Genomic DNA, 10,427 nt, shown 5'->3' with positions numbered 1-10,427 from the left:
TCCACTCCCCCACCTTGAGAATGTATAAACGCACCTAATCATACAGGCGTGAGAAGGGGGAGGCTCCCATCGTAGACCCGCCCCCCAGAACGACCCGCCAGTGAGCGCGTGGCCAGGGTGGGGTTCATGGTTATGAACGTGTGGGTAGGGTGGGGTTCACAGTTTTGAGCGTGTGGACAGGGTGGTGTTCACGGTCATGAGCGCGTAGACGGGACTGTCCAATCCAGTCCAAACCTGGCCATTGGGTTTTGATGATGAGTTTGGGGCCAGTTTCTCGATTTTCCTGTGTTTCCACTCGTTCATATGAAGGAAGAACTGGCGTTGCGTTTGTGTGGTGGGATAATAGCCTTCTCTCGCGCTGGGTTGTCGTGAGCATGAAATTGGGGACTCGGTGGGGCCCGATGAGGGTGTGTGCTAAATAAATGCCACTTTTGCTGTTGTTTCCACCACTCCCATGTCACCTCTGAAATGTTCTCTCTAGACCCTTCCTTCACACACACACACCCATGTGGACAGGGGTGCGGAGCGGTACTGTCTGCGTGGCCGATGGGCCAGGCTTGGGAGCACACCCCTTCACGGGGGGTTGAGTCCTGGTGGGTTCCCCAGATGTGCGGGACCACATTTTATGTTGGTTTCTTAGCTCCGGGTTCTAAGCTACTTGGGGTGAGAACAGGCTGCCAGTCCTTAGAGAAGCCCCACAGACTCGGGGGGGAGGCCGTGTCTTTACCGCATCTCTGCGTGGCGGGGAGCTCTCTGTCTGGTCTCTCTTCCCCTGAGAGTGAGTCCCTACAAGTGTCCCGGCCTTTTAAATAACGTACACAACTGTGTGTGTGGTAAAATGCACATGACGTAAACTCTACCATCCTAACCTTTCGTAAGGGCACAGCTCAGTGGCCTTAAGCACATTCACATGTCGTGTAGCCATCCCCACTGTCCACCTCCGAGACTTATTCATCGTCCCACACTGACGCTCTGTCCCCGTGACACACTCATTCCCCTCCCCTCCCCCAGCCCCTGGCTCTACCATCTACTCTCTGTCTCCAAATCTGACACCTCTGGGGACCTCCCGGGAGTGGGATCACATAGGACGTGTCCCGTGTCTGGCTCATGTCACTGAGCAAAATGTCCTCAGGTCCATCCACGATGCAGAGGTGGCAGGACGCCCGACCTTTTCAGGGCTGAGTCATACTTCCCTGTGAAGACCTCATCGTGTCCATCATCCTTCACGGACACTGGGCTCGTGTCCACGTTTTGTGCAAATGTCCCTTCACGTCCCTGCTGTCAGAGGTGGGTCGTCCCAGAGGTGGGTCGCCGGGCCACACGCTAGTTCTCCGTTGAACGCTCTGAGGACGCCTCCTCCCGTTTCCCACGGTGGCTGCCTCATCTCACCCCCCATCAGCCGTGCACAGGATTCTGCTTTTCCTACATCCATACCTGTTCTAAGCCCCATTTTAATCTGTGGTTTCAAATCACAAAAGCGACAACCTACTAGAAAAAAAAAAATACCAAAAAGGCATAAAGAAGCAGCAGAAATCATGTTTTTCTCTTAAATGCCACTAGCAATTATCAACCAGGGCTTCGGCAAAGCCAGGTTTGCCCTGGAGTTCCAGGCCTGGCTGGTCCTCGAGACGCCGGCTGTGGGCCACAAGCCCTCACTCCCGGACGGTGCCACGGGGTCTGCAGAGCACAGGGACAGATCCTGTGTGCATCGCTGGCATCTTTCTGGCGAGAAAGGGCGAGCAGAGGCCGGGTAACATGTTGGCAAATAGTGTTAGCATGTGGGAGTGTTTCTTGCAGATCTTGTAAGGAGTGGCAGGGAGCGTGGATTATTTTTAACATCTGCATCACGGGCTCCCACAAGCCCTCTGAGCATGGAGCACTTGTTTCTGAGTGGAACATGCCGTGCGAGAATGTTCCACTGTGTCCTCTGAGTGATGCCGAGTTGCTAGGTTACCGAGGGCATCAGGAATCCAGGGAACGACGTACAATTGTATTCGACTCTGAGAAATTAAAAAGGTATTGACATTTTAGAAGGATAAGAATAGTATTGGACCATGATTTGCGATTCCCGAATTCTAGTTCCAGTTCTGCATTATCTATTATGCATTTGAATAAAAGGATGGATGCATGGATGGAGGGATGAGCGGGTGGGTGGGTGGGTAGACAAGTAAGTAGGTCAGTAGATAGATAGATAGATAGATAGATAGATAGATAGATAGATAGATAGATAGATAGGACAGTTTTGTCAAGCTATAATTCACATAATTCTATTTCTAAGCCTCAGTTTCTTCATCTATAAAAATATACGGAAATGAGCATGTGTTTGATGAACTAATTAGAAAAGTGACTTCCTGTTCTCCTTTACCTATTCTATTTTTTCCATATCGCTTCTGTTTTTTTTTTATGATGCTTTGAAAAACCGAAGTGCTCGAAAAACCCAGGTGGATAAAGGGCCCAACCTGGTAATAGTGTCACCTCTCGTTTATTTTCTTTCGTTTATTTTAAGATTTATATACTATAAATCTAAAAAGATATATAAGATTTATATATTTTGAGCGTACGATTCAATGCTTTTTAATATATTTACAGAGTTTACAACCATCACCACCGTCCTGAACAGTCTCAGCCCCAAAGGAGACCCGTCCCCATCAGCAGTCACCCTCCCCTCACCCCCAGCCGCTGACAGCCACGAACCCACTCTCTGTCCCCGTGGACCGGCCTGTTTAGCATGTTTCACATAAACGGAATCGCACGCCGTGTGGCCTTGAGCAGCCGGCGTCGCTCACTCCGCACGGCGTTTTTAGGGTCCATTCGTGTTGCGGCGCGTGTGTGTGAAGTTTGCAATGATCATAGGCGTCATAGCGCCCTCCGTGCGCATGGCCGGGGGGTGCCAGGGCAGTGCTGTGCCTTCCTTACTGCTCCCGTGGCCTGGACACCAGAGGAGGGGACCAGATTCAAGCAGGAGCGGTGGGGACGGCAGGGAAAGGTCTAGAGGCAGGTGGGAGACTTTGAGGAGCCACAGGAAAGGTGACCTGGGAGTCAGACAGGCCCGGGGGACAGCACGGGACCCCAGTGTCACACCCGAGCAACCAGGGAGAAAGACGCTGCCATGAGGCCAGGCGGGAGAACCTGCGGGGAACCACGATCAGCCGGAGGAGCTTACGGGGTGACCCAGTCTGCCGTGCAGAGGGGTTCCCAGAGCGCAGGATCTGGAGTGCTACAGCCAGGACGAGCTCGTGACCCCGAGTGCGGGGTTCCCACAAAGCGGCCAAGAATAGATACGTCAGCAGGCAGTTTGGAGCGAGGGTCAGAGGAGGATGGAGAAGAAATACGGCCTGGACGGACGGCGTTCCCACAGGGCTGGCGTCCAGCCTCAGCTGCCCCCTGTCCCCATTCCGTTCCCGGCCAGGGAACAGGCCCTTTGACCTCCCTCTGGGCAGCTGCTGACTTAAGGAAAAAAAGCAGAAAGCCCTGATGACGCGTTTGTGAAGTCCGTTTGCTACCTGTCCCCCTGCAGACAGCCCGTGGGGGCTCATCTCGGTGCGACTTTGATCCGATGCCCTCTGGCTGTCCCGGGGGCGCCCCCGCGGTGGGACAGTGGGCTCCAGGGCCCCCCAGGTGTCCGAGTGGCTGTGGACCCCGCACCGCTGCCAGGCGGCGTGTGCGCGGGGATGTCGTGTGCCAGGTCACGAACCCTCCCTCGCCCTCCCCAAGCCGGACGCCTTCGATTCTGTCTTCCTCAATGTCGCGTGGAGGCGGTGTGGGGGGTGGGTGCCCTCGTCTTGTCCCTGGCCTCGGGGAAGTTGTGCAGTCCTCACCGTGGAGCACGGTGGCGGCTGCGGGTCTCCCTTGGGGCCCAAGTGTGGTGAGCGTGTCTGTTGCAGATGGTTGCGGGGAGCCGCCCAGCCTTCGTCTCTCTCTGTGGAGGTGCCCACGCGGGTTTCGCCAGCCCTGTGTCCCCAGGGTAAAGCCCGCGTGGCCGAGCAGTGAGACTCTCTTCACCTGCTGTTCCATTTGGCGGGCTGTTGTTTTACTGAAGGTCAGCACGCTGGGGACGGATTAGGGGTGAGGAGGAGGTGGGTGTGGCTGAAAGGCGTGGCACGAGGGAGTCTGGGAACGGTCCCGCACTTTGACAGTTCCGGTGGGGCATGGATCTACTCGCATGCCAAAGTTTGCATGAAGTGACACACACACACACACGCACCCCAGGTGCACGCATGTAAAACCCGGGGCATCTGAACGGGCTCTGTGCATTGTGCCCACGTCAGATTCCTGGTTGTCGTGGACCGGATCTCTGTCACCCGCCCCGCCCCAATCCATGCGTCGAAGCCCCGCCCCCAGTGGGCCTAGGTGAGGTCTTGAGGGTGAGGCCCTTCGATGGAGGAGGAGGCGAGATCAGAGTCTCCGTCCAGCTTGTGAGGACAGGGCCGGGTCTCGCCAGGAACCCACCCCGTCGGCACCCGATCTGGGCCCGCAGCCTCAGAACCATGAGCGGTCAAGCCCGCTGTCCCAGCCACCGGCTGCCGGACGTTGCCATGCGGGGCGGCCAGGGGCTGGGGGACGACCAACGGGACTTCCTGCGCTTTTTTTTGCAATTTCCTGTGACTCTACAGTGATTTCAAAATAAAAAAGCTTTTACTAAAAAGGCAGACATTTAAAGCAAAAAGAGCCCTGGGAGCTGAAAGGAAGACAGTTGCCGAAGCCACACGGGCGAGCGGACCCCGCGGTGACCCTTTCGGAGAGGGGGGAAGCAGGGCCCCCAGCACCTCCCGCAGAATTCAAGTGCAGTGGCACCGATGATCCCGCATCATTTCTGGTCACCTGTGAGCAGATGGGCGGCCACTTTAGAACATCCAGGGGCCTGGAGAGCGCCCCCTCTCCCCTCCCTGTGGTCCCAGAGCCCCGCTGCTGGCGTGCGAACCCCCATTTCTAAACTAAAGTCCAAAAAGTGTAAATGCACCCATGGCCTCCGGGGCTCATGCGCACTCACTCGACTTCCTCAGCCTCTGCACCTCTCAAACCAACTTCCCTAACCCGGTCACCCCGACCTTCCCCGAGTGGAACCAGGACCCCTGATCTGGGCGACCCCAGCTTCCTGCATTTTCCCTTCGAAAGCATCCTGACCGTTTCTGAGTCGACGCTGGCGGGGTTACGTGGCTCCTCCCGGGGCTGCGAGCTCGGAGGGCTGCGCGAGTCTGTTCTGTTCGCCATGTCCCCGTGCGTGTCATAGCGCTGATAAAATGTCCGTGCGATGGGGCCGCGCCAGCGTCCCTCCCCCCGAGTACCGGCTGTCCCCCGGTCCCCTGTCGCCTGTGTCTCCTCCTTCTGCTTGGAGGAAGGGATAGGCTGGTGTCAGGATGATTCCTGACTCTGTGAAGCTGGGCTTGGCTGGGGTCTCCGGTCCAGGGGCACGTCCCTGTCGCTCGTCCTGAGCCTCGAAGCCCCCATATCCTTGCTGGTGCTTCCTGAGGCTCAAAGCAGTTCCCCCCCAAAACCCTCTGGCACTTGGCAGACATTGGGGCGAGTCGTCTCTGGGGGCATCCTGGGCACTGTGGGGGCCAAGCAGTGTGACAACCGCAGACGTGCCCAGACATCACACAGCCCGAGAATGTTTACCTGAACGTGCTCTGGCATCGGACCGTCTTCCTGTCCACCGGAAACACGGCGGTGACGTGGGACACTGAGGGAAGCATCAGGAAGCACGTGGCCGACTGATGATCTTTTAAGTAAACTTTTCTTTCTTTGGATGGTTGTAGATTTATGGATAAGTCGTAAGACAGGACGGAGTTCCCGGCTGCCCGTCACGGATCCCCCTCCCACCCCCGGGTTGCCACCTCGTCCCCGCACAGCCGGGGACCCCGCGGTGCATTAGCATTGACGGAGCTGCATCCCTTATTCTCACGTCACCAGCTCTTCCATCTTTCTGTCCCGGGTGTCACAGCTCCTTAGGCTCCTCTTTTTGGGCTGTGACTTTTTCTCAGACTTTCCTTGTTATGGTGACCGTGAGTTTTGAGGCGACTGGTCCCTCAGTGGCGGTTTGTCTGGTGTTTTTCTCATGGTTGGACGGGGGCGGTGGGTCCTGGGAGGAAGACCCCAGGGCGCAGGGCCTTTTTCATCCCGTAGTACCCAGGGTCATGTGTCTCTGTGACTTATCTCTGTCGATGTTGACCTTGACCCCTTGGCCAGGTCATGTTGGTCAGGCTTCTCTGCCGTCGTTATGATTTTGAGGTCTCATTCGGTTGCATCCAAATGCGGTATTTTTCCAGAGTTCCCATTCAGAGGCGTGTTGCATCCATCCGCCTCTTTTCATTTGAGGAAGTCGAGGCTCAGAGAAGGCCGAGGGCCCCAGGGCTTGGATGTCAGGACTGGGATTCACCGGCAGGCTGGCCCGCCCCCAGGACCCTGTGTGTCCTCCCCACCCCGCCTTTCAGCCTCGGCTGGGCTCCAGGCGCCCGAGCCCACCGGCGGCGTGTCCAGCATCCTGGCCCTCGGCTTCCCAGGCAGACATGTCACCCCAGGCAGCTTCCGCGTGTGGGCCTTGCCCCAGATTTATGGGCCTGCCGAGCAGCTGGGAAGCTCATCAGAGAGGCGACAGTCACTCCGGACGGTGGGAAGAGCCAGCAGCCCCAGCACCTGCACCAACACGGCCCGTCTGTCACACAGCTTGGGCTGGGGGCCGGGCGTGCACACGCCACCCTCTCTGTCCCTCCTGAGGTCATCCTCATGCCATCACCGGGCCCTCAAGATGTCTGGTCCGGCCCTTGGTCGTTTGTAACAGGCACAGAAGGTCAGATGTTTCCTTCTAAATAGCTTTTTTCCTCTATTTATAAAATTAATACACGCTCGTGGTTTTAAAAAAGCGTCAGAAAACACAAAGCTTTAAAGAAGAAAAAGAATCCCTGAGCTATACATTCGAGAGAGTGAATTTCATGGTATGTGAACAATATCCTAGTTTTTTAAAAATTAGGAGAAGTCCGCCTGCGTCCCGACCCGGTGACCGCTCTTAAAGAATCTTCCAGATGGACTTTCTTTGCTCGTTTTCAGTCTACTTCCAAATTTATCAAAAAGTTGCAAGAATAGTATAAGAATTCCGTGTCCCCTTTATGTTTGGGCACACCAGCTGTTTGCATCTGTCTTATTCCTATTACTCTTTCTCTGTGTGCGGACACACACGTGTGTGGGTTACCTGTGTGTAGTGCATGAGTCTGTGGAGTGCTGTTTCTGTGCATATACGCACGTAGTTACCCACACACGTGTGGTTGTGCATATTTGCGTTGCACATATAAGCACGTTAGTGTTTTTCTGAGCCACTGGAGGTTAAATGGTAGACAGGCCCCTGAACCCTGTCGGCCCCCCGAACCCCGCTGGCCCTTCCTGGGAGCAGGGACATCCTCGTACAGAGCCACAGCACTGCTGTTGAGGTCTGGATGGTCTGCAGTGCCACGGCCGACCCATGGCTGACCCACGGCCCAGTGGCCTAACTCCGGCCCTTGCCCCCAGGCCATCCCCGCCCAGGGTCCCTCTTGTGTCCAGGCATCAATCTCTTTGGATCAAAGGCTGAAAGTGATACCTCGTTGCATTATCTATGATTTTCTGATTACTAGAGGGTGAAGTTTTTCATAATGGTCATTTATCACGCTCTCTGTGGGTTGTTTCTGTCCATCGTAAACAGGTCGTTTTTGAAGTTTTGAGATAACTGGGACCTTAGAGACGAGAGTTCCCTTACCCCTCGTCCAGCTTCTCTCGCCAGCACCTTCGTAACGACAGAGCATTCATCAAAACTAGGCGCCCAGCCCTGTTGCGATACTATTGACCAAAACGTAGGACAAATTCAAATTTCACCCATTTTCCCACTAGTGGACTTTTCCGTCGTCCGTACCATTCAGGATCCCCTATCTAATAAGTTGGTTTGTTCACCTCTTAGTGATTTATCGGAGACCTTTACATATGAAGGACCTCCGTGTTTTGCTCTTTGTACTGCGGTGTAGTATTTCCCATTTAGCCTTTGCGCTTCATTGTGGTGACTTGGGAATCCCGTGGACCAAAGCCCTAATCCCAGCAGAGACGGTAGACAGGGGTCACAGGACAACCGCACTAAGGGGAGCAAGCATCGGGCACCGGCAGGTCATAGGCCACATTCTGGGCCCTCCACACACCGGTCACACACACACTTTCCCATCCCCTCCCCAGCACCCGCTGTCGCCCTGGCACAAGGGGAACCAGCGGTCCCCCATCGCTCCCGAAAACCTCAGTATCTTCCCCGCAGGGTCGTGCCAGCCATGGCAGAGCTGTGTCCTGTACAAGCCAGGGTTCACCCCTTGGCCCCATGTCTGTTGAGTGATGAGGAGCAGGACCCTGTCAGGCACATGGGGTGGGGGACAGCTTGTCGTCTCCACGCCCGAGGGCAGGTGTCCTCATAAGTTCAGAGCAGGGAACCTCATTTCCATAGGGCACAAAGCCACATGTGCAGCGGGGGGCTCGGCTGCAGGCGCGACTCTCCTCTGTGTTTGGGGAGCGTCAGGGCTGGAGGCCAGCGGGGGGCCGGTTCTCACCCTCCTGGGGTTCGAGAGCTCAGCTACCCCTCCCGGAGCCCTCCTGGCAATTTGCAAGTGAGGGAATTAACAGGCCACCCCGCTCCCATCCCCATCACCGGACTGTCCTCTTTCATTGTTTATTTCTCATCTCATTATTGGGGACCTTATGTTCTCTGTTGGGGACCGGGAGCGGCCAAACTACAGCTTAATGTCTTATCAGGCTGGGATTTCCCAAGAAAGCGTTCTGACCTGGGGACAAGGTTCTTGTTGATTCTTCCTTGTGGCCTGATTTGGGGTAAAAGAGAGAATAATGAGTGCTCCCGAGGCTCGGGGGTGGGTCCTGCCTCTGTCCCCTGCATTTAGGCGGAGGGGCGAGCCGGCTGGGGCGGATGTCATGGACGAGGGCCGGGGGCGGTGGGCAGTGGGGGTCCACTCGGCTGTGGTGTGTGGCTTCTGATCTCCCTGCGCCCGTTGCACTGGAGGTTAGGATTCGACATGTGAATTTTGGGGGAGACACAGTTGCCCCATCCCCCCACCTGTAAAAGCACGTAAGCCCCACAAACGCAGCAGGTGGCTCCTCCATCTGCCAGGCCGTTGCTGTTTGCACACCGTGGGACATCGGGCTTCTGGGAGGTCCACAGGGCACATCACAGCCACCAGCCTCTCTGCAAGGCACGCCGGCTGTTACCATGGCTTGATTGCAAACTCCAGTGATTGTTTTGCAAAACGACCTTCTAGAACGGTGTGTGTAGCAGACAGAACCACCCACCCCCAGGTCGTCCCCATCCTGGGCCCGGGTACCTGTGGACACGTCATCGCACGTGGTAGATGACTGTGCGGGTGGGATCGAGTCAAGGCCGCTGAGAGGGGATGGCCCTGGGTTTTCAAGGTCCAGTGTCCTCACGGGATCCTCTTAAGGGGAAAGTGGGAGGGTCAGAGAGCGGTGGACCAGGCTATGCTGCCAGCTGTGACGAGGGGGCAGGGGCCGTGAGCCAGGGACGCGGCACCTCTGGAAGCTGGAAAAGGCCAGAGATGGTTCTCACTGGAGCCTCAGGACAGCCCGGTCCTGCCCCTCCTGGGTTCACCCTGCGAGGCCCGTGTGGGACCCCCGGCCTCAGGATAAAGCATGTGTGGCATGAGATGGGTGGTACTTGTTCCGGCCACCCTCAGGAGACAGCCAGATTTACTGAGAAACTGGGATTTTTGTAGGGTGACTGGAAAAGCATCCTTCGCCCACCCCCTCATCTCTGCAAAGCCACTCAGATGAGTGGCCCGTCGTCAGGTGTCCCCGAAGAGGTGACCGGCACGCAGAGCTGCCTGTCTCGGTCTTGTTACCATAAACACTTCCAGCCTCGAGAGCGAACGCTCCACGGCTTCGCTGCTGAAACCCCTCATGGGCCCAGGTCTCAGGCCCGAACCCGAGTCCAGCACCCGCCAGTCAGCGCGTGTTCCCCGCCCGCCTTCCTGATGTCCCCGCTTTGACTTTCTGCGGGGGCTTGTGCCCCTGCTGGGTCCCAGTGAGTCAGCAGCCAGCCGCTCTGCAGAGCGGGGTGACCCTTGGCCCAGGACGGGCGGCTGCCACTCCTGGGAGTGGCCTCTGCTCTTGTTAATGCATGACAGGAAGCCACGCGACATGCTGCTGCCCGGGCCCCCGCCTCGGGGCGTGTCCAGCAGGATCAGGACCCCCAAGTAGCGGGTCCCTCGGGGGGCGACAGAGGTGGGCGGCGAGGGCCGAGGCAGACACGTGATCTGCACCCTCGGGGTGTTTCTGTCGCTTGTCCATCTCTCCCGGCCATTTCCTGGCCCCTCACAGCTGGCGCCCTGCCGCGGCTGGTGGTTTTCCATGAAGGGCTCAGTCTGGCCCGCGCCCCCACGGTGCAGAGGGCAGGGGTC

The sequence above is a fragment of the Pteropus vampyrus genome, unplaced genomic scaffold (genome assembly GCF_000151845.1).
Source record: "Pteropus vampyrus isolate Shadow unplaced genomic scaffold, Pvam_2.0 Scaffold212, whole genome shotgun sequence".
Classification (NCBI taxonomy): domain Eukaryota; kingdom Metazoa; phylum Chordata; class Mammalia; order Chiroptera; family Pteropodidae; genus Pteropus; species Pteropus vampyrus.
Note: the sequence above shows the minus strand (reverse complement) of the source record.